This window comes from Hibiscus syriacus, unplaced genomic scaffold, assembly GCF_006381635.1.
Source record: "Hibiscus syriacus cultivar Baekdansim isolate YM2019G1 unplaced genomic scaffold, ASM638163v2 tig00013285_pilon, whole genome shotgun sequence".
Taxonomy (NCBI): domain Eukaryota; kingdom Viridiplantae; phylum Streptophyta; class Magnoliopsida; order Malvales; family Malvaceae; genus Hibiscus; species Hibiscus syriacus.
The window spans coordinates 287,455-313,174 of record NW_024062299.1 but is presented as its reverse complement, the minus strand read 5'-3'; the positions used below and the strand labels follow the sequence as shown (position 1 = coordinate 313,174).

The window sequence follows — 25,720 nt, the reverse complement described above, 5'->3', positions numbered from 1 at the left end:
AATCATGTGGGCTCTGCCCTCTGCGATCGAATCCTGCCGTTCACGGTTTTGAGTCTTGCACAATCATGCATCCAGACCCTTTTTCCTCCATTTCTGTTAAGTTAATATTCCTTAAATACTCTTATTTGGAAGCTTGTTTTATATTTTGGCGGCTGACCCTGGACTTCGCCAACATGCAACTTAATTAATGCAGGCTCTACGCCAAAAAGGGGGGGGGGGGAATCTGGGGTCGGTTTTCTTCAGTCTTGATCATGATGATTTTTCACTGAACGTTGTTGAAAATTCTACTTCAAAAACAATATCATTCAAAGAACTAACTACAATGGTTTCTTCTTCCAATAATGTTGCTAATAATACAGTTCCTAATAGAGGCATACCGCATACACAAATTTCACTTATATATAGAACTGCATCTAAAATAAATTTTCCATTATATGTTAGTGATTTTTAGGGATGGCAAACGGGTACAGTTTCGTGGATTCCGTACCGCATCCACTCCAATTGGAGCGGGGATGGATATAATTTTAGTGGGTAGTGGGCGGGTGTGGATTTATAAAGTGGTATCCGTCGTGGGTGGTGGGCAGGTAATGGGTTTGAGACATTACCCGCCCCGCATCCGCCCACCCAACTAAATATCTATTAAATTTTGGACCATAATGAATTTAGGTGTAATTTTAGAGACTAATTTATAAATTTTAATATTGTATAATATATAACATATAATTTAACCAAATATTAAGGATATTTAGTCTTTAATCTGGTCTTTAATTAGGGAAATATTCGGCTATTTAATTAAACTCATAATCCCACTAACCACGTCACTTTCCATGTTCTTTGGCCCATGCTGCCCATACAAACACAAATTAGCCGTACTATAAGCATTAACATCAAAAACAGCAGTTTTCATGTTCTTTAGCCCCTCAAAACCCATATTAGGCGCACTATGAGCATTAACATCGAAAGCAATTCAACAATCCAGCTCTGCGACTACATGCTCCCTACAATCTGTCTCCATAACATTCGTAGAGTCACTCCTCTGACAAATTGAAGCATGAGCTGCTACCCCATCACGAACTGTCTGGGAACCAACTCCATCATCCCATTAGTTTGCTGTCAGGCGGGTCTAGATGGGTATGTCGCTAGTTGGTAGTGGGTATGGGGATGGATTTGAAAATGTACCCGCGTGGGCGGGTGTGGATTTGAAAATTTGTACCCTGGTGGGCAGGTGGTAGATTGAAAAATATTATGTGGGTATGAGGATGGGGAGGGGGTATCCGCACCCGACCCGCACGTTTGCCATCCCTAGTGATTTTCTTTCACCTGCAAACAGAGAAAAGTTGTCTGAACGAGACATGCAACAACATAAGCCTGTCACCTTCCTTCAGTAAGGTTGATTTCACTGACATTTACTGCAGATAATATTGGTGCTGCCCCTGGGCCCGATGCATCTCCAGTCACAACTCTGCCTGTTAAACTGTTAAAATTCCAGTCAATAAGATAACTCGGTCTTGTTATAACATTGCTCACTTCAATATCTCCGACAAGCATAGTCACTACACGGGACATGGGTGGCCGCATCAATGGTGATCCCTGAGTGCACAGAAGTGCCACCCTGACCACTTGGAGAGCTTCATTTATATCGAACTCGGCTAAGTGTGGATCAACCAGATCCAAGCTTTGGTTATTTTCATGTAGAGCCCAAGCCTGGGAACATCATAGAGAATGTAACCTATTCATTATGAATTAATATATTCTTTTGAATGGAAAAAAGATTGCCTAATACTTACCCATCCAAGAAGATAGATTTTATCATCCTCCAAGCGATTATCAAAGTTTGTTCTACCGCTAAGAATCTCCAAAGCAACAATACCAAAGCCAAACACATCAGCTTTCTCAGTCAGATGCCCACACATTGCGTACTCCGGCGCCAGGTAGCCACTTCAACATAAATTAAATGTTTACATATTGAGTTCCTTGGTTTACATGTTTCCTGAACAATAATTGTAGATGCTTAATTTGTCTGGGTAGTTAAGAAACCAGAAAAATTAGAGGGAACAATTTGTAGAGAGTGGGGGGTATTGTGAGTTATCAAAAAAAACTGTAAATGGGGGATGGTCAGTTTTTTTTAGATATAACCATTCATCAACAGGAAAAAAGGAGACCATCTAGGGATCAGAGAGTAAAAAAACAATTCTTTCTTCGTATTACATTTTTTTTAAACAAATACAAGAGGAAAAATTCCAGAGGCAATTGAATACTATTGCAAAAACCAGTGAAAGCAATAAAATACGAGGAATTCCGAGGTATTCTTCTTGAGTATTATTTACTGTTTATATATATTTTTCTTTCTATGTGTGTGCATGTTATTTTACAATCAAAGGAAATTTAGCAAGGATTAAGTAATACCCTAAAAAAAACAGAATCCATGTGAAATAGTCCGAGCATGAAAAGTTTCCAAAATTTCTTCATTTTCTTTTATGCGTAAAGGAATAAATAAAAGAAATTTAGGAGTTAGAGTAATTTCATTACCTTGGTTATTTGAGTCCATTGCCGGAGAAATATAGAGTCACTGTTGAGGGTGGTCGTCAGAATGGTTTACTGCCAAGGTCCTTGGTTAAGAGTGGGTTTCTTTTGAGACGAAAAAAATCACCAATAATCAAAAATTATCCATCAGTAGTAATGAGAGAACCCGAGAGTTGACCATTATTAACCAGAAACCATAAAACAAGAAAAAAGACAATCCTTACCTTTCCCGTCATTAGGAGTTAGCTCTGGCCACCCGAAGTCGAAACCGCCTAGAATCGCTCAAAGTATTCTTTTTTTGGCCTTTGATCTGTGTGTTTTAGGGATTTAGGGAGTCTTGGTGGAGTTTGGGTTTGTGAGGCTTCGGTTCGGTAACAAAGGGGTAGAGCGAGGTCGTGAGGTCTTGGTTCCTCAACGGAGCTTTAGAGGGTGAGTCCGCGGTGGTCGAGAGTTCAGCAGTGAAGGTTGGGGGTTGTTTTGACCTTTGGGTTATGGTTTCTTGCTGTGAGAGATTTGAAGCTTAAGGATTCAAGGTAATTTATGGGGTGGACTCGAGGTTGTGTGTGTCGTTATCGGAGCCTTGGGCGGTGGCCATGGTGGCCATGGCCTCGTTTGGTTGCTTTGAGAAAGAATGAAAGGAGCTTTGAGAGAACGGCAAGGGAGGGGAGAGTTTATTAAAGTGAGGCTGAATTTAGAATGAAAATTAGGTTAAAACTAAACGGCACCGTTTAGAACTTGCGTCTAGGAGAGGGTTAATCGCGCAGACATCCCCTGCAGTTCTCATATGTTTCGTTTTAGTCCTTGCTTTGGTGTTGTGTACATTTCGAATTTGGCTTTTATCCTTTATGTTTGTTACATTTTAGTACGAGCCATGTTATTTTAAGTTTTGATAACTTTATGTATTCGGCTCTTAAATTTTAGAATATTTATTTTAATCTATCTCTTAGTTAAGTCATATTTTGTGTTGTTGATATTTTTGGCCTGTTGTTTCATGTTCTTCTATTTTAGTCCTGAAATGTTTTTATGTTTTATTTTTGAAATGTAATTTGTAATTTTGGTTGTTTGACAATTTAGTCACTTAGCATGTTTTTTAATTTAATAGTTAATTCCTACTTTGCATGCTTAGTTTAATTTTATTTTATTATGGTCCTTCATGGTAATTTTGAATGTGAAGTCGAGTTATTAATAGTATGTTTTATTGTATATATGGTTTTATTCTAATGTATGTTAATGTCGTAAATACATATATTTTTTATTTTTTTTATTTTTTTTTAGAAATTTGTTTGAGTGCATGGCATATTTTAATTAGTTTTTGCATGACATTATTTTGCATAATATGCATGATAATCTCATTTGCATAACTTGACATATATCACATAATTGGATTAAGGGTAATACCCTTTTAATTTAAAATTGTTGAAGTGGGCAGTCATAACTGATTTGAGGTCCGCTTTTAATGATTTTAAATTAAAAGTGTATCCCGAAAGTGAAACCAAAAAAATTGATTCGTCACCTAAAATTTGGAAATGAGAGAAAAAGAAATGTTCGTTTATTTAAATATATCGAGAAAAGGTTGTTATATTTTTAAGATCTGGTCTCGATATTTGTAAATAATCGAACATCCTTTATCTTTCTAAAATGACTTGGTAATTTTAATTTAATTTGTTTGAGTGTTTTTGAATGTTTTAAATTTACATTTTTACTTTATGGGATCAAGAATCAAAATAAACTCGAATTTGTAAAGTTCATTGCAAAAACGTTAATTAATCGATTAGGTACCAATTTAGGGCGTTGTGGGGGTGCTAATCCTTCCCCACACGTAACCGACTCCCGAACTCGGATTTTGGTAACGCAGACCTCAATTTGTTGTTTTAATTAAAATTAATTTTTATTTAAAATGACAAAGCAATTTTGGGTGTCCAATCACACCCTAATCAAAGATTGGTGGCGACTCTTCGAACCGTATTTGTCAATCGTAAAGGAAATTCAAATTTTTCGAAACGAGAGGTCTTTTAAATCGCATATGTTTTTAAAATGAAAAGAGGCAATTAAGAATTAATGTGGTTTTCAAAATCTCACCTTTTTTCACCTTTTCAAGAAAAAATCGTTTCGACAACTTGGCGACTCTGCTGGGGACTTTTTTTTTAGAGAGTCAGGCCGATAGTCGATTAATTAATTGTCTTTGCAATTGAAAATTATAAATTCGATTTAATTTGATTTTTGATCCATTGTTTGGTTTTTAATAATTTTTGTTTGTATTTTGATTTCTTTAATTTAATTCGATTAACAATTAAATAGTTGTACTAATCTGTTTGTTAATGATTTCAGAATAATTATTTGTTTTGGGAATTGATTTTGAGTGTTTTTATTGATTGTTTTTTCGCTTTTCCTCACACACTGCACAGCTGCATTATCATAACATGAGCTAAAACCCCGCTCCGTCCTATTTAAGTAGGAGTGAGAGACTATGCCCTCGTGTGGTTTTCACCTCCGCATGGGATAGTGGATCGCTCCTGGAGCTCACGCCTTATGGTCCTCGTGATGGTAATCACCTCCGCATGGACATAAGGAGGTGTGTTCCCTCGAAATTGAACTCGATCCCCTAAAGCCTGTGATGGGCCAGGATTGAGGGTTCGGCAGCCCAATGGGGCACCGGCAAGGACAATTCGAGAACCTATTACTTTAGAACCTAACCCGGCATATAGTGAACGTAGAGCCCGAACTTAGGTTGAACTAAACCCGAACCTTAAGAATCCCGTGAGGAGGGTACACAAGGAAAAGTTTTTTTGAGTCATTTATTTTCGTTTTTTCGAATAAATGCATGCGAACTAGATATCATGCGGTTAGGTTTATTTTTGAATAAGCATGCGAATTAGATATCATGCGGTTAGGATTTCTTTTTATGGATAACAAAGCATGGGGGTAGATATCATGTTGGGTAGGATCTGATAAAGCATGATTGGGTAGCCAGCATGTGGGTAGGATTCTTGAATAAATTATTATCCCGACTTAATTGCTTTATGTTTACTAACCGATCTTTTGTTGTTTTTGCCTTATTTTTTTATGTTTTGCATTGCACGATCCATTACATGGTGTTGATTTGGGGTCGATGTCCATATAGAAGGCCAGTAATATGGAACGAACGGTTCAGAGAGAGGTTGAGGACAATGCAGATATTTTGAGGTGGTCGGAACAGTCCCAATTGACCAATGGAGACAGCGTGATGCCTGGATATGTGTCAGAGTTATTTGGTTACACTCACATCAACGTACGCCAGAATGATCTGAGTGAGCTAAGAGAGATATGGGGAAGATGGGAAGCAGCCGATAAGGAGATGTTTTATCAGTTGTACGGCGATATTCCTTATCTTCTGGATGTTTCTATTGACTGAAATCTGTTTTAGAGCGTTGGCGCAGTTCTGGAATCCGGCTTATAGCTGTTTCACATTTGGTAGGGTGGACCTGATACCAACAATAGAGGAATATCAAGCTTTGGTCCGTTGTTCGAGGGTCACAGATGGATAGAGTATATACCAAGCTGCCAGTCACTCCTTCATTTAAGAAGAAATTACTATTGATGACCGGAATGAGTGAAGATTGGGTAATCAGAAACATTAAGAAGAAGGGAGACAGTGAGTGCATCTCTTGGGCTGCTCTGAAAGAAGTAATTGCTCATCATCCTGATAAGAGAAAGAAGCTTGACTTGTTTGCTTTAGGGATTTATGGGCTTGTTATTTTTCCAAAAGTGCTAGGATATGTAGACGTATCAGTTGTTGACCTGTTTGAAAGATTAGACAAGCGCGTGGATCCTGTTCCAGCTATTCTAGCTGAGACGTTCCGGTCTTTGAGTTCTTGTAGGCGCGAGGGAGAAGGACGCTTTATAGGATGTGCGCCTTTGCTGCTAGTGTGGATTCTGAGTCATTTCAAACATGTTGAAAGAGCACCAGGACGAGTATTTCTAGACGGTTTCTCACCTTTGAAGGATTTTCTTTCTAAAGAGTGGCCTGGGGGTTTTACTGAAGAAAAATGGATGGTCATCTTCAAGGATATCAGAGATGGAGATATTTTGTGGCGAGCTTCGTGGAATACCTCTTTGGATATACTTTACCGATGTGGAGAGCGAGATTGGGTTCCTTTGCCAGGTATATGGGGCTCTGTTGGGTATGCACCGTTACTAGTTTCCAGACAGTATGGGTCAAGGCAGTTTATTCCAGCCACATGGGACTTGGTAGGGTCGGATTTTGCATTCAAAGGAGATCAGTATAAGGGTAAAGTTAAAGGGGTTGCTGAGGCCTGGAAGCAAACTCGTCGCGTGAATTTGTTTACCTATGATCTCGAGTTGTCTCAAGAGTACGAGCAGTGGAGAAGTGGTCGAGTAAATGACAATATCCCGATGGTGAATCCTGAAAATATTCAGCCGGTGGAGGAACATTTGAGAGTGGTGCCATCTCCATTAGAGTTAGCCAAGCGCGATTTCGAAGCAGAACGAAGACAATGGAGAATGACTTTGCAGAAGCTAGAAGATGAAGTGTGTCAAAAAGGATTAGAGATTGACATTCAGAAGAGTATGGCAGATCGAATTGAAAAAGTAGAGAAGCAACTTCGGCTAGATTTTGACGATCTTCGGTCAACTTATCAGCGAATGGTAAAAGCTCAGGTAGGTTCTAGCTCGAGTAAGTCTGTCGAATTGAGGCAAGAGGTGACGAGCCTCAAAAGAGTAGCCGGAGAGAGTCAAGAAGAGCTCAAGCAAAGCAGGCACCAAGTGAAAATTTTATCGAAAGAAAAGGATTCTTTAGAGCAGCGATTACAAAAAGAGTCAAGCCCAGAATGAAAAGTTGAAGGAGAAAATTTCAAGTTTAGAGACTGCATTACGACGATACCAAAACAAGGAAGGTAGCTCGAGCCAGGGGGATGTTGAAAGTCTAAAAAAACAAGTGAGTGAGCTTGAAGCCATGGTTCAAGATTTTCAGAGGCAAGCAAGTGAGTTATCGATAGTTCCTTATGAGGGGGATATACAGTGGCGTTTTCGATGGGAGCGAGCTCAGGCGAGAGTCAAGCAAAGAGAGGACTTTATTGCTTGTTACCTAGAACACGCGCGGGGAATAGCTCAATATTTGGTCATTTTATCCGAGGAAGCTGCTGATGTGACTGAAGAACTGGATCCTGAGGCTGAAGAAAACCAGAAGATTGTAGAGTTACTAGCACATATACAGCAAATAGGAGAAATGGTGCAGATTTATTTGTGATATGTTTCAACTTTGTAATTGAACGTCGTTCTGATATAAAGAGTTGTTCTAAGGAGTCGTTCCAGGATCAACACCCTGCATTTTGCATATGCATTTTTAATGCATTTAATTTTTGCATCGCATTTTATTCATTCATAATCATATGTTTAATATTCATTAATAAATATCAGCGATAACAAAATGACTCTGTGACAGAGTAATACTGGAAAATCCCAAGTATATCTACAGAACCAGGAAGAAAGTTATGGAAGACAAACTTGCCCAAATTGAGAAAGCTCAGTCGGAGTTACAAGATAAATATCAAGAAAATGCAAGAAGATATGATGAATGCCCAAAAGGAGATGTTTGCCAAGTTTGCGAGAATGTTGGAAGGAAGAAATCCAGAACATGGGAAAAGCCCTATGCCAGAAGGTGTAACTGAAGACCCACTTCATCATCCAGGGTTAACCCCAAAACAATCTCAGAATGTTCAAGTGACCCCTGTTCATGTCGGGAAGGTGCACATTAATCCAGTCGGTGCCTCTGTTAACGTACAGCCTGGATCTAGTTCGTATCAGGAAGAACATCAATATCATCAAGTTCCGGACCTTGATGAAGAAGCCAAGAAGGACCAAAACAATCTGTTGGAAGAGAAATAGAAGCAGTTAGAAAGAGAGGTCAGAGCCATGAAGGAAGATACCAGTGTCTATGGATTCGACGCAAAGGAGTTAAGTCTAGTTCCTGATCTGGTCTTGCCTCCAAAGTTTAAAGTTCCTGACTTTGAAAAGTTTGATGGTACCAGGTGCCCCTCTGCACATATCACAATGTTTTGTAGGAAGATGACCGGATACATAGGGGACGATCAATTGTTGATACACTGCTTTCAGGAAAGCTTAACTGGCTCGGCAATCCGATGGTATAACCAGCTGAGTAGAGCTAATATTAAATCGTGGAAAGACTTGGCTAAGTCCTTTCTTGAACAATACAAACATGTGAAGGATGTTAGGCCCAACAGGATGATGTTGCAAGGAATGGAAAAGAAGTCTAACGAGAGTTTTAGACAATATGCTCAAAGATGGAGAGATGTAGCAGTGCAAGTCCACCCGCCATTGGAAGAGGAGGAAACAAATATGCTTTTTGTCAACACCTTAAAGGCTCCTTTTTTCTCGCATCTTATCGGTAATCCTTATCGAAGTTTTGCTGATGTAGTTACGGCGGGAGAAATGATTGAAATGGCTGTTAAGAGTGGGAAGCTCGAGGGAGGAGAGTCTAGTAAGAGACCACCAACGAGGAAAAAGGAAAACGAAGTCAGTAATGTGAGGCAGTACGATTCTAATAACATTACTGTTTCCTGTCCTCAAGGAGCAGGGTCATCAACACAAAATGACAATAGACAAGGGGCAAGGGACCAGAGGAGAGAGAGGCCTCAATTTGACCCCATCCCGATGACTTATAAGGAATTATTTCAGATTTTGTATGATCGGCATGTGGTTTCGCCGTATCACGTGACACCAATGCAACCTCCTTTTCCCAAATGGTATGATGCTAGTGCTCAGTGTGAGTACCATGCAGGAAACCCTGGGCATTCCATTGAGAATTGTACTACTTTTAAGAAGGTTGTCCAAGCTTTGAGAACGAGGAATGTCATCAACTTTGGTGACAGTGAGCAGCCGAATATAGCTCAGAAGCCGTTGCCAAGCCATGCAGGGGCAGGAGTTAATGCGATTACTGAAGAGAAAGGAAAGAGAATTGTAAGGAATGTTGGTGAGGTGGTATCACCCATGAGTTGGGTGTGGTGCCAGATGGTCAAAGTAGGATTGTTGAAACCCAGTTTGATGGGTGAACAGTTTAATAGTGGAGAGGTGTGTCAGTATCATAACAGTGAAGGACACAGTATTCAGCAATGTCCTGATTTCTTATCTTTGGTACAAGACATGATGGACAGTAAAGAAATTGAGTTCTTTAGAGAGATTGCTGAAGAAGAGGAAGCGGAAGTTTGCGCTTCAGAAGGATCGTCTAAAGGAGTATACAATGCCAGTTGTCCCCTAATTATTACTCCCAAAAATCGAGTTGCTGAGAAGGTAGCCCCGAAAGTGGTTATTACACCTCCATCTCCATTCCCATATCGGGATAATAAACAAGTGCCTTGGAGATATGATTGCCAGATGGGAGATATAACAAAGGAGAATGAGGAAGTAGATGAGGTGGGACGCTTTACTAGAAGCGGTAGGTGTTATTCTCTTAATCCACCTAAAGAGTCTGAGAAGAAGGTTGCAGTTGATAAGGGGAAAAAGGTTGATGTGCAGATAGAAGATGATAAGCCTGTTATTAATGAACCAGTAACCGAAACTGAAGCGGTAGAATTTTTGAAGTTTCTGAAACACAATGAATACAGTGTTGTGGAACAGTTACACAAGTTGCCTGCCCGTATTTCTGTTTTATCATTACTTTTGAGTTCAGAGGCCCATAGGAATGCTCTATTAAAGGTTTTGAATCAGACTTTTGTTCCGAAAGAATTGCCCGTTGAAAAGTTTGATCGGTTAGTTTCCAATGTACAAGCTGATAATTTTTTATCTTTTTCTGAGGATGAAATCCCTTCTGGGATGATGGGTAGTCAGAAGGCCTTGCACATTACAGTTAAATGTAAAGGGCATGTGTTGTCTCGGGTCTTAGTTGATAATGGTTCAGCTTTGAATGTGATGCCTTTAGTGACTCTAAAGAAGCTTCCATTAGATAGTACACTTATGAGGACCTGTCAAAGTGTGGTTCGAGCTTTCGATGGGACTAAAAGAGAAGTGTTGGGCAAGATTGATGTTCCTCTGAATATTGGTCCAGCAACTTATGAAGTAGAATTTCTCGTAATGGACATTATGCCTACGTACAATTGTTTGTTGGGAAGGCCTTGGATTCATCAGGCCGGTGCAGTTCCGTCCACATTACACCAGAGACTGAAATTTGTGATTGATGGAAGGTTGGTATGTATTCATGCTGAAGAGGACATTATTGCTTCTGTTTCTACTACTGCTCCGTATATTGAAGTTGATGAGCAAGCCGTCGAGTGTTCTTTCAGATCGTTGGAGTTTGTCAATGCTACGTTTGTGGCCGAAGGAAAGAAGATACCAAAGCCTCGATTGTCAAACTGTACCAAGATGGGGCTTAAATTGACTCTGGGAAGAGGAGCAAAAGTTGGAAAGGGTTTGGGCCGACAGTTGCAAGGACCGGTGAATCCCATATGCCCTATTACTAAAAAAGATCGATTTGGTTTGGGATATCAGCCAACTTCGAGGGATAAGATGAGGGGAATTAAGAAGGTCCAAGAAATCAGAAAGGCCAGATTGGCTGGTGAAGACCTTAGCTGGGAACCCATGACCTTCCCGCCGTTGAGTAGCATTTTCATGTCTGGAGGGCATATGTTTCAAGGGAATTCAAAGAACACTGAGACGATGGTTGAGAATGCCTTGGGAGATTTATGCATTAATGTTATAACTGATGATGAATCCGAGGAAATGAGAGCTATGGGCATTTATCCTGCACCTCCGGGCTTCGTGTTGAACAATTGGACCGCGGAAGAACTGCCTGTAGTTTACAAATCTTTTACAGAGTAATGCACTGGAACTTTCTCCCTGTTGTTCATACCCTGGGGCAATAGGTGATTTTATGTAAAGGGTTAAGCTGTTTGTTTTTTTTTCTTGCTTTCAATAAAAGATGCATTCTGTTAGTTCCAAATGGCAAACATTTTCCCATGCATTTTATTCATTCATTCATTCTTTGTTGTATATATGTATGTATTTATTTCTTTCTATTTATTTATATGGGAAAAGATCCTCCTATATGTATATATGTATATATATCTTCTCTTTCATTATTTTTTCAGGAGCTCAAATATCAATAATATGAATGCCAATGACTCTGACCCGGAGATTGATTTCGAGAAGTCTATATGTCAAGGAGAAATCGAGGATTGTGATGATGATGAGGGATGTGAACTACCTTCTGAATTGCTGAAAATGGTGGAGAATGAAGATAAGCAGATTCTGCCTCATAAAGAGTCTACTGAGATTTTGAATTTGGGGACAGATGAGGATAAGAGGGAAATAAAGATCGGTACCACTCTGTCAGTTGGAGGTCGATATGATTTGATAGAATTGCTTCAAGAATACAAGAATGTGTTTGCTTGGTCATACGAAGATATGCCGGGTTTAGATACAGAGTTGGTTGTTCACAAACTGCCAATAAAGCCTGAATGTAAACCGGTACAACAAAAACTGAGAAGAATGAGACCTGAGATGCTGCTTAAGATTAAAGAGGAAGTGAAGAAACAATTTGATGCTGGGTTTCTTAAAGTGGCTAAATATCCTGAATGGGTGGCGAATATTGTCCCAGTACCGAAGAAGGATGGGAAAGTTCGAATGTGTGTTGACTACAGGGATCTCAACCGAGCTAGTCCAAAAGATAATTTTCCTTTGCCACATATAGACACTCTAGTGGATAATACTGCTGGAAATTCTTTGTTCTCTTTTATGGATGGTTTCTCTGGCTATAATCAAATTAAGATGAACCCTGAAGATATGGAAAAAACGACATTTGTTACCATGTGGGGAACGTTTTGCTATAAAGTAATGCTGTTTGGACTGAAGAATGCAGGGGCAACATATCAAAGGGCCATGGTGACGTTATTTCACGACATGATGCATAAAGAGATAGAAGTTTATGTCGATGATATGATTGTCAAAGCCAAGACAGAGGAAGAACATATCGGGAATTTGAGAAAGCTTTTTAAAAGACTAAGAAGATGCCAGCTAAAACTCAACCCAAATAAATGTACTTTCGGGGTGACATCTGGGAAGTTATTGGGTTTCGTAGTAAGCCAAAAAGGAATTGAAATAGACCCAGATAAAGTAAAGGCTATTCAAGACTTGCCAGCCCCACGAACACAAAAAGAAGTCAGAGGATTTTTGGGGAGATTAAATTATATAGCTCGGTTTATTTCACAGCTGACAGAAAAGTGTGATCCCATATTCCGCCTTCTTCGCAAGAATAACTCAGGGGAATGGAGTGAGGATTGTCAAAGAGCTTTTGAAGCAGTGAAAAGATATTTGTCGAGCACTCCGATCTTAGCACCACCCATCTCAGGCAAACCCTTGATTCTATATTTGTCGGTTTATGAAAATTCAATGGGGTGTGTGCTGGGCCAACGTGACCAAACTGAGAAGAAAGAAAGGGCTATCTATTATCTCAGCAAGAAGTTCACTGAATGTGAGACAAGATACTCACCCATTGAAAAGTTGTGTTGCGCTTTAGTATGGGCTACCCGAAGGCTTAGGCAATATATGTTGTATCATACTACTTGGCTTATATCCAAGCTTGATCCCTTGAAATATCTAATGGGCGTGCCTGCATTATCTGGAAGATTAGCTCGTTGGCAGATCTTATTGTCCGAATTTGACATCCAGTATGTAAACCAGACGGCAATTAAAGGAAGTGCTATAGCAGAATTCATTGCAAGCAGGGCTTCGGAAGAATATGAGTCGTTGAGCTTTGATTTCCCAAATGAAGATTTAATGGCTATTTCGGTAGAAGAAGCAGTGGCATCCACTAGCAAATATTGGAAATTGAACTTTGATGGTGCTTTAAATGCCTTGGGACATGGAATCGGGGCAATTTTGGTCTCACCAGAAGGAGAGCATTATCCTTTCACCAGTCGGCTTAATTTTGATTGTACAAACAATATGGCCGAGTATGAAGCTTGTGTTCTGGGTCTTAGAGCTGCTGTTGAACGCAAAGTAAAAATGCTTAAAGTGTATGGTGATTCAGCTTTGGTAATATACCAACTCAGGGGAGAATGGGAGACAAAAGATCCCAAGCTTGTAGAATACCGTAAGTTGGTTATGGAGCTTGTTGAAGAATTTGAAGAAATAACTTTCAATTACCTCCCTAGAGAAGAGAATCATATGGCAGATGCCTTAGCCACATTGGCAGCAGCGTTTAAGATGAACGAGCATTCAAATATGATGCCCATTGAAATGAAGGCTTATGAGTATCCAGCCCATTGTTTTAATATTGAAGAAGAAGAAGATGGAAACCCCTGGTATTATGATATCTTGCAATATATAAGGTATCAGAGTTATCCAGAACAGGCTACTGAGAATGATAAGAGAACCATTAGAAGAATGGCATCAGGGTATGTGCTTGATGGTGAGACCCTATACAAGAAAAGTCTGGATCATGTTTTGTTAAGATGTGTGGACGCGAAAGAAGCCAAATTGATTCTTGAAGAAGTGCATGAGGGAATATGTGGTACCCATGCTAATGGGCATGTTATGGCTAGGCAGATTATGAGATTTGGGTATTATTGGTCAACTATGGAAACAGATTGTATCAATTATGCCCGAAAATGTCACAAATGTCAGATTTATGGAGATAGGATACATACTCCTCCTCATCCGTTGCACGTAATGACAGCGCCGTGGCCATTCTCAATGTGGGGCATGGATGTTATTGGACAAATTTCACCCAAAGCTTCAAATGGTCATCGCTTCATTCTTGTAGCCATAGATTATTTCACCAAGTGGGTAGAAGCGACTTCTTATGCAAATGTTACCCAGTCTACAATATGCAAATTTTTTAAGAAGGAGATCATTTGTAGATATGGTTTACCAGAGAGGATTATCTCCGATAATGCGTTGAATTTAAATAATAAGATGATGGACTCGGTCTGTAAACAGTTCAAAATAAAGCATCATAATTCCACCACTTATCGCCCAAAGATGAATGGGGCAGTAGAGGCGGCCAATAAGAACATCAAAAGGCTCATAGAGAAAATGACTGAGACCTATAAGGATTGGCATGAGAAGTTTCCCTTTGCTCTGTTTGCTTATCGAACTTCAGTACGGACTTCAACTGGAGCAACTCCGTTTTCTCTGGTATATGGGATGGAGGCTGTCTTACCTATTGAGGTGGAAATTCCCTCACTTCGAATTTTGTCAGAGGTAAAGCTTGATGAGGCAGAATGGGTCCAAGCTAGGTATGACCAGTTGAATTTGATTGAAGAAAAGAGATTGAAAGCTATTTGTCATGGTCAGATGTACCAAAAACGTATGATACGGGCACATGGTAAGAAAGTTCGCCTTCGAGAATTCCATGAGGGAGATTTGGTGCTTAAAAGGATTTTACCTATTCAGAAAGATTTCAGAGGAAAATGGATGCCCAATTGGGAAGGACCTTATGTTGTCAAGAAGGCCTTTTCTGGGGGAGCTCTAGTCCTAACTGAAATGGACGGATCAGAATTACCATATCCAGTGAATTCCGACGTTGTTAAGAGATATTTTGCTTGAAGAATAAATAAAAAGAGAAAAGAAGGAAAAAGAAAAAATGAGGATGGAAAAAACGAAAAAAAATGAAAAAAAGAAAAAAAAGAAGAGAAAAAATGGAAAAAAAATAATAATAAGAGAAAAATGAAAAAAGAGAAATAAAAGGAGGGTTCAAGACGAAAACCCGAAAAGGGCGTCTTGGAACCAAAGGAAGTCTCGAGTTGAAAACCCGCAAAGGGCGACTTGAGTTGAGTTTGAAATTCAGAATTCGTGCATGGTGGAGGTTCTGAATCAATTTTGGAAGTGGAAAGAGCTCCTAATATGGATAGTAACAATGACAGTTGGTGATCAAGGATGAGACTAAAGATTAATGAGTCTCGATGAAAAACAACCAGAAGAGAAATTGAATGCATATGAGATTCAATACTGGTTTAGGGCATCCAATGATAGAGATTTGGGAGTTTAGAAGTAGCTTCATACTCGTAAGCATCACAATTTTGGAGATCCTTTTGACAGAAGCTACATTCGAGACATTCTAACGGCGTGCCAGTTCAAAAGCATTTGCATTATTGATATTTGAAGACGCCTACTCTTTTGTTCTTTTGTTGTTTCCAGTTAAAAGTTTGCCATTTAGTTGCCTAAAATTCTCTGTATTTATACAAATAAAGAGATGTCTTTTCTTGATAATTTCCCTTTTGCAAACATCTTATTTTGAAAGGTTAAAACATATGGCTTAACTTGAAGTACATGAGATCATTTTGTATTATTGTGCAAAAGGTTTTGGAAAATGCAGGTATTCTGAAGTTGACAATGGTTTAAACATGTAAGCTTGTGTGGCCATGGGAAACTAAAATCCTCAAATTCAAAGAAAATCTCAGCCATTAAAAGATGACCCAATGAGGTTACCATTAATCAAGAAGTTGGTCATGGATACTGGCGGGTTTCAAGAAAGAAAGGAGTCAAGGTCATGTTAAGCCGAGAGATATGGAATTGAGATTGTCAACTGGGGTGAACTGGTCAAACGTTCTGTGCCCAAGATGAAGCCGAGTTCCATCGAGATCAAAAGGAGATAGAGTTCCTTCAAAGAAGAAAACGCATTGAATTGCATAATTGCATACATTTTAGGCATGAGTAGGATCATGACATTCATAATCGCATGATGGCTTAAATATCTACAGGTTTCCCAGGGATAGTTGAAGATTGAAGATATGAAAGCATCGAGATGAAGATAACTGGTCTTGAGATTTTGACAAGAATGATGTTTATACGAAAATTGAGTCAAAGCAGATTCAAATATCCAATGGCTCCAGACAAGTTTTCACGATGGAGATGGATTTTCAAAAATTTTCTCAACTTCTAAATTTTTTAGTATATATTTTTCAATATACATTCATGATGAATAATGTTTGATTTTCAGGTTTGACCTTTGAAGCAAATCATCTATAAGCCTTCACGAAAGAGTAGTGAAGCAATTCGTTTGTTGAAGATTGAGTCCTATACTCTCTGAATGAATAGGGAGCGGACAAGTTCGTTGAAGATTGAGTCCTATACTCTCTGAAGGAATAGGGAGCGGACAAGTTCGTTGAAGATTGAGTCCTATACTCTCTGAAGGAATAGGGAGCGGACAAGTTCGTTGAAGATTGAGTCCTATACTCTCTGAATGAATAGGGAGCGGACAAGTTCGTTGAAGATTGAGTCCTATACTCTCTGAATGAATAGGGAGCGGACAAGTTCGTTGAAGATTGAGTCCTATACTCTCTGAATGAATAGAGAGCGGACAAGTTCGTTGAAGATTGAGTCCTATACTCTCTGAATGAATAGGGAGCGGACAAGTTCGTTGAAGATTGAGTCCTATACTCTCTGAATGAATAGAGAGCGGACAAGTTCGTTGAAGATTGAGTCCTATACTCTCTGAAGGAATAGGGAGCGGACTAGTTCGTTGAAGATTGAGTCCTATACTCCCTGAAAGAATAGGGAGCGGACCTGTTTATTGAAGATTTTTCGAGTTCTATACTCTCTGAAGGAATAGAGAGCGGACCCGTTTTATTAAAGATTGTTCAAGTCTTATACTCTCTGAATGAATAGAGAGCAGACACGTTTTATGAAGATTGTTCGAGTCTTATACTTCCTGAAGGAATAGGGAGCAGGCTCGTCATTTGAAGATTTTTCAAGTATTTATCCTGACGTAACATTCTCAAGACCAGACAAATTCGGTCATCTTTTGATCTTTGCTCTATTCTCGTTACACGACAATGAACAAAGAGGGGCAGCTGTAGATGCTTAATTTGTCTGGGTAGTTAAGAAACCAGAAAAATTAGAGGGAACAGTTTGTAGAGAGTGGGGGGTATTGTGAGTTATCAAAAAAAACTGTAAATGGGGGATGGTCAGTTTTTTTTAGATATAACCATTCATCAACAGGAAAAAAGGAGACCATCTAGGGATCAGAGAGTAAAAAAACAATTCTTTCTTCGTATTACATTTTTTTTAAACAAATACAAGAGGAAAAATTCCAGAGGCAATTGAATACTATTGCAAAAACCAGTGAAAGCAATAAAATACGAGGAATTCCGAGGTATTCTTCTTGAGTATTATTTACTGTTTATATATATTTTTCTTTCTATGTGTGTGCATGTTATTTTACAATCAAAGGAAATTTAGCAAGGATTAAGTAATACCCTAAAAAAAACAGAATCCATGTGAAATAGTGCGAGCATGAAAAGTTTCCAAAATTTCTTCATTTTCTTTTATGCGTAAAGGAATAAATAAAAGAAATTTAGGAGTTAGAGTAATTTCATTACCTTGGTTATTTGAGTCCATTGCCGGAGAAATATAGAGTCACTGTTGAGGGTGGTCGTCGGAATGGTTTACTGCCAAGGTCCTCGGTTAAGAGTGGGTTTCTTTTGAGACGAAAAAAATCACCAATAATCAAAAATTATCCATCAGTAGTAATGAGAGAACCCGAGAGTTGACCATTATTAACCAGAAACCATAAAACAAGAAAAAAGACAATCCTTACCTTTCCCGTCATTAGGAGTTAGCTCTGGCCACCCGAAGTCAGAACCGCCTAGAATCGCTCAAAGTATTCTTTTTTTGGCCTTTGATCTGTGTGTTTTAGGGATTTAGGGAGTCTTGGTGGAGTTTGGGTTTGTGAGGCTTCGGTTCGGTAACAAAGGGGTAGAGCGAGGTCGTGAGGTCTTGGTTCCTCAACGGAGCTTTAGAGGGTGAGTCCGCGGTGGTCGAGAGTTCAGCAGTGAAGGTTGGGGGTTGTTTTGACCTTTGGGTTATGGTTTCTTGTTGTGAGAGATTTGAAGCTTAAGGATTCAAGGTAATTTATGGGGTGGACTCGAGGTTGTGTGTGTCGTTATCGGAGCCTTGGGCGGTGGCCATGGTGGCCATGGCCTCGTTTGGTTGCTTTGAGAAAGAATGAAAGGAGCTTTGAGAGAACGGCAAGGGAGGGAGAGTTTATTAAAGTGAGGCTGAATTTAGAATGAAAATTAGGTTAAAACTAAACGGCACCGTTTAGAACTTGCGTCTAGGAGAGGGTTAATCGCGCAGACGTCCCCTGCAGTTCTCATATGTTTCGTTTTAGTCCTTGCTTTGGTGTTGTGTACATTTCGAATTTGGCTTTTATCCTTTATGTTTGTTACATTTTAGTACGAGCCATGTTATTTTAAGTTTTGATAACTTTATGTATTCGGCTCTTAAATTTCAGAATATTTATTTTAATCTATCTCTTAGTTAAGTCATATTTTGTGTTGTTGATATTTTTGGCCTGTTGTTTCATGTTCTTCTATTTTAGTCCTGAAATGTTTTATGTTTTATTTTTGAAATGTAATTTGTAATTTTGGTTGTTTGACAATTTAGTCACTTAGCATGTTTTTAATTTAATAGTTAATTCCTACTTTGCATGCTTAGTTTAATTTTATTTTATTATGGTCCTTCATGGTAATTTTGAATGTGAAGTCGAGTTATTAATAGTATGTTTTATTGTATATATGGTTTTATTCTAATGTATGTTAATGTCGTAAATACATATTTTTTTTATTTTTTTTTAGAAATTTGTTTGAGTGCATGGCATATTTTAATTAGTTTTTGCATGACATTATTTTGCATAATATGCATGATAACCTCATTTGCATAACTTGACATATATCACATAATTGGATTAAGGGTAATACCCTTTTAATTTAAAATTGTTGAAGTGGGCAGTCATAACTGATTTGAGGTCCGCTTTTAATGATTTTAAATTAAAAGTGTATCCCGAAAGTGAAACCAAAAAATTGATTCGTCACCTAAAATTTGGAAATGAGAGAAAAAGAAATGTTCGTTTATTTAAATATATCGAGAAAAGGTTGTTATATTTTTAAGATCTGGTCTCGATATTTGTAAATAATCGATCATCCTTTATCTTTCTAAAATGACTTGGTAATTTTAATTTAATTTGTTTGAGTGTTTTTGAATGTTTTAAATTTACATTTTTACTTTATGGGATCAAGAATCAAAATAAACTCGAATTTGTAAAGTTCATTGCAAAAACGTTAATTAATCGATTAGGTACCAATTTAGGGCGTTGTGGGGGTGCTAATCCTTCCCCACACGTAACCGACTCCCGAACTCGGATTTTGGTAACGCAGACCTCAATTTGTTGTTTTAATTAAAATTAATTTTTATTTAAAATGACAAAGCAATTTTGGGTGTCCAATCACACCCTAATCAAAGATTGGTGGCGACTCTTCGAACCGTATTTGTCAATCGTAAAGGAAATTCAAATTTTTCGAAACGAGAGGTCTTTTAAATCGCATATGTTTTTAAAATGAAAAGAGGCAATTAAGAATTAATGTGGTTTTCAAAATCTCACCTTTTTTCACCTTTTCAAGAAAAAATCGTTTCGACAATAATATGAACTAAAGTTCAAAGAGGCTTACATAGTACCGGCAACCCGAGTACTGATGTGTGTTTCTTTGTCATCATACAGCTTTGCCAATCCGAAATCAGATATTTGGGGCACAATTCTGCATCAAGCAGAATATTACTTGCCTTGATATCTCTGTGTACAATCCTTGGCCTAGACTCCTCATGAAGATAAGCTAATCCTCTTGCAGTTTCTAAGCAGATGTTGAAGCGTGTTGGCCAATCAAGATGCAAGTCGCTGAGTCCTGCATTGAGTGTCACAATAACTTAACAAATTGTTCAGAAATGAGTAGTCAACAAATCCATTCTTCCCAAGTTTTATGGTTCTAGAACCCAAATAGTTCGAGTATGAAAGCGTTATTACAGGTGATCATACCAAAGAGTGCCTGATCAAGGCTTTTATTTTCCAGGTACTCGTAAACGAGGAGATTCCGTTTCCCTTCGATGCAGCATCCATGCAGCTTGACAAGATTGCGATGCTGCACTGCTGATATGGTGGCTACCTCAGCAATAAATTGATTCTTTCCTTGGTGAGATGCTACTGAAAGTTGCTTAACAGCTACCACCCTCCCATCAGAAAATGTACCCTGTAAGATAATCTTAAGTTAGTAAAGTTGAAATATATGCCGTTCTCTCGAAAAATATTCAATCATTATGATTATTGCACCCTGAAAATGTAAAATATAGTATTATACCTTGAAGACAGCTCCGAAACCCCCTTCGCCTAACTTGTTTGAAGGACTGAAGTCTTCAGTGGCAGCTTTCAACTCAGCATAGCTAAATATGTTTGTTCTAGGACCAATTGCAAGAAGCACTGCAGAATCAAGGCAGGAAAGAAAACGATGCACTGGTGAAATATATTAAGACTAGATAAGCTCTAGATTAAGGTTCACCCCAATATTAAGGCAACATGCTTCTCAACCAAGACATCTTTTGCTGAAATACAAGTATTAAAATATGATAATGGAGATGCCCTTACCTTCCTCGTCATTATATTTTTTTCTTCTCTTAAGGTGAATAATTAAATATATCAGCATCAAAACCGCAGCTCCAACAGGAACTGCAATACCAACTATCAATGTTGTCTTCTTCTTTGAAGTGAGCGCTGGTAACCCGCTAAGGGTTGGTTTAAAATCTAAGCCAACAAAATAGATGTATCAAAAGCAGGACACGAAAGATAAGCATGTTTGAAGGATCTTGTAAGAAAGATTCATTTCTGTTAATATTCTTACCTGGGACAACACTAACAGCTGAAATGGATGGACCATAATAACCTAGTTCTGGTACACAGCAGGTCCCCTTACCAGTCCAAAGAAGGTGAATTTCAAGATGGTTATCTGTCACATTAGCTGTGAATCTCCTGGTAATTGCTCTCTCAGACCCACCTGCTTCCTTTGATATATCGAAATCCTTAACTTGAAGGCCTCCCTGTAGAAGGGGTGATGAGATCTAAACATAAGTGTATTCATAGAAGCACCGCAAATGGAAAGATGGAAGTAATGAACTTTATGGTCTACACTTGAGAATGGTTTCATTTCGTTGTTAAGTAAGCATTACCTGAATATAGATATCGAAAATACGCCTTCCTAGACTCTTTGAAGACCGAGTGCTTCTATCTGGATAGGCTGTTTCCGCAAAGAACAGGTTTACAGTGTAAGGCCCATTCTCGAGGCCAAGGCCATAGTATCTGAGTGATACAGGGGATATCCTTGAAGTAAAATAAAGTGAAGGAGTATTGGTGTTTTTCACTTGTGCAAAAGAGTTTTGCACATAAAGTGGATTCTCCCTGTCTTCATACAACCCTACATTACTAACTGCCCATTTTTGTGTACGGATTACATTAAATGTTGCTGCTCCCAGAGGATTATTCTCAGCCTCAAACACTATGCCACCAGCAGTCATCTGTGGACCGCCACACTTGATCGCAAAGTTTGCATCTGCCATGACGCCATTGAAACATGTTCAGCACATAACTATGAAATGGTCATTATCTCCTCGTGATTTTATGTATGATTCAAATATCAATAGCGTAGACTGATGCTAGAGTTTTAGCTAAGCTTACATCGTGGAGCGTTTCTATTGCATGGGAAGCCTCTTTGAAGGCACTGCAATCCTGGTAAAAGTCTGCAAATTTGAAAAGAGTTAATGTCCATCTGGATTTGACATTTGAAGATAATGGACAGCATAGCTGAAACGATAGCAGCTGTTTGCTGATGGGGAAAAGATCGAAAGGGAAACAGAAAGCCAAGGGTGGTAGGGGCAATATCTTACTCACCTTATATCTGAGTTGTAGAGTGTGAAGTTATTGGCCACTAAATTCCTGCATAATATGCCGAGAAACAATCTCTTATTCTCTTAATTCATGTCCATTGGTATATTCATTGTTTTTCTATACTCATATTTACATCAACATTCTCCATTTGAGCACCAAAGATTCTCATGCTCAAAGCAAGTATTAAATTGGATAACGAAGGAAGTGTCATGGATTAAGATACATACAGTTGTAAGCTTGAGTCTATCCATGAGGGCAAATTTCCTGATAGATGATTGTAAGATACATCTCTGCATCAGATTACATAATTAAAATCGATTAGAAATTACCAGAACCGAACTTCTGTTCGCTAGATGCGCAGGTAAATATATTAAACTTGTAACATCGTTCATCATGATAAAAGTTGTTAACCAATTGAGTGAAATACATTAGTGTGATATTGTTGGAATAGGATATGTTGACCTAGCTGTAAATATAAGAATTCTAGGCTACATTGACGAAGATTAAGAAGATTAGGCTAATCATTAGGCATACTTCTTGTATAACTGTAAATTCTTGTGATTATGTTCTTCCTATATTTATGTGACATTTGAATCTATATATATGTACAATGTAATCCATGAAGATTAGAAGCAATACAACCTATCATTTCTATTTGTTTTTTCAGATATGATGACTTACATAGTCTTAAGATTCTCGCTCTTTCGGCTAGGAAGGGTACCTGACAGACTATTATTTCCAAGAAACCTGACCATTTAAACATAATGAAAAGAAGAAACAACCAGAAATAATACCCAAGTAGAAAGCATGTGGTAAGAAGCAGATGTCAACAATAAATCAGTTAAAAATAATGCGATTTTCATGGAATGAAGGAGATGGTTTCTTGGAGTTTACAAGTATGTAAGAGAATTTATATTGAACAATTCACTTGGAATTTGTCCTGTTAAGCTGTTGAAACTCAAATCCCTGGATGAGAAAGAAAAGACATTAAATAGTAAGAACTGGACTTCTGTTTAGTATACAACAGCAATAGATTTGTGAATAAAACTTACAGCTTTTGTAAAGATTGGAATTCTGGGATGTCAGAGGGAATACTACCAGTGAGTAAAACATTTCTTAGAACTCTACAATACAGGGAAAAAGGAAACAAAACAACATAAAAGTTTCTTAGTCAATAAATTTAGGTAAAACCAACAAATTAAAGAAAGAAAAGGAAAGAGACAGGGAAAAGATGTTAAACAGTATGTTTAACTCACAGATCTGATATTTTCCTTAAATTTGTAACAAAATCAAGAGAAGAGCTCCCATTCCAGATACCAGTAATTCGCCTACATATAAATATATATTAGAAGATATTACATACATTCATGTGTGAGTATGTGGAGAAAAAGAGTTTCCCATATTTTTTTTACTCACAAAATGGTAAGAGAAGTCAAGTTCCCAATATTGGAGGGTATAGGACCTTCAAAAGAGTTACCTTCAAGTCTCCTATAGAAACACTTGATAGATTAATCAAGAGAGTAGCACAAGAAAAATCTGCAATCAGGGTTATTTCTACCATTTAATTCTATTATTTGGAAAACTTACAATGATTCAAGCCTTGTCCAGTTACTTCCAATAAATTCAGGTATTTTGCCTGTGAAAGCATTGTCTGATGCCCCCCTGAACTTCAACAAGCCATATAATCAAGCTAAGCTAAGGCAAATTTCTTGAGCTGAAGATGATACGCATATATATAGAATAATAAGAGATTCCTAGTCCTAGATATTTCTTACACGATTTGCAGGTTCCAAAGTTTAGCAAATGTTGAGGGGAATTCACCGGTCAATCCGCAACTGTTAATGTAACTGTCGACAACAATCATAAACCAAAGTTTTCTTAATTATTCTTATTATAAACAGATTAATGGAACACTTAATTACATGCTCACAAAGTAATTAGAGATAAAGTTACAACTTACAGTTGTTGAAGTTCAACTAGATTACCCAGCTCTGGTGGGATTGCTCCTGAGAAATTATTAACACCAAGAGACCTTCATGACATACAACCACAGATTTAATTGGTGAGGAAATCAGAAAAATATGGGATTCTATTTTTATTATATTGGAGACATATGTATGTATGTATGTATGTATGTATGTATATGGAGAATTTGTTCAATTCTTACAACAGATAGAGCTTCTTAAGATTTCCAATCTCCTTTGGAATGGGTCCAGATAAAGAATTATGGGCAACTGATCTGTCATTTTTTTGAATTGTTATCCAAAATATCAGCAACCTTCATTATATGAAAAAAAAAAAAGAAAATTCAACTTTCTTTAATTTTGAAAGTGATTAGTTATGTTAAATAGTATGAATTCAATTGGTCATATTCCTTGAAAGACATTGAAAATTATATATGAAGTGATGATGAAATGATTTTAGATTTGATACAGTGTTAACATATAAAAGTTATACATTTTAATAATCTCATTACTGATAAATATTTGAAATTAAAACCAATAAATTAAAAATCATAAAATATTTCCCATAAATAAAAGAATACTCACAGTAATTGTAGCTTAGACAAATTTCCAATAAATGCTGGCAAGGGACCTGTGAAGAAGTTTTGATCAATCATACTGCATCACAAAAACATATTAATTAATCAGCCTAATAATTAGAACTGCAAAAAATTTCATGACCAACATGTTATACATATACATACATGCATACATACATACATTGACTATCAAAGACCAAAACTTTTAATCCATCTGGGGAACTTTTAAAATTACTGAAAATATTAATTGTTGGGTTATTTATACAAGTGAATGGCATGCATGAGAAGAGATGGAAAGAATGTTCATACAAGAAGTTGAGATATCTGAAAGCTAGAAGTTGTTCAGGTATCCTTCCTCGTTTCTCAAGAGAAAATACCCTCCTGATCATCAAAACATACAATTCATTAATTTCAATGGGAATTACTTTAAGAAGATGACTATGGTATATGGAAAGGATGAAGGAGCATAGAGATATACAGCCTAGTAATGTGGCAGACGGTGGCGTTTTCGAAAGAACAGTCGCATCTGATGGATGGGTTATTAGCAGAGTCTTCGAACACCGAATCGCTTTGACTGAGAGCAACTCCGCTGCATGGCTCTCCGGTGATGTTCCAGCCGTCCGGCGCTTGTGTTTCCCATTGTTTGAATATTTCATTCAATGCCCTCACTTCACATGATATTCATCATCAACAACAACAAAAAAATTACTATAGTTTACCCCCAGAAAAAGTATGAGCATTGCTATATTTGCAAAGATCAATGCAGAGTTCAAAATACCTTCAGATGGATCGGTGGTAGTAGTCGGAGTCTGAGCATTGCAATACTTAGAGCAACCAATAAAGAAAATGATGAATAACAAGAACACCAGCAAGCATTTGGAACAAGATGGCGGTTTCCCATTCAAAATCATCTTCCTATTCTGATATAAAACCAAAGA

At 37.9% G+C, this 25,720-nt stretch overlaps 1 pseudogene; it reads right to left on the bottom strand.

Moving 5' to 3' along the window:
• Nucleotides 1–1,238: 1,238 nt before the first annotated feature.
• On the bottom strand, nucleotides 1,239–25,720 carry LOC120205938 (annotated as a pseudogene).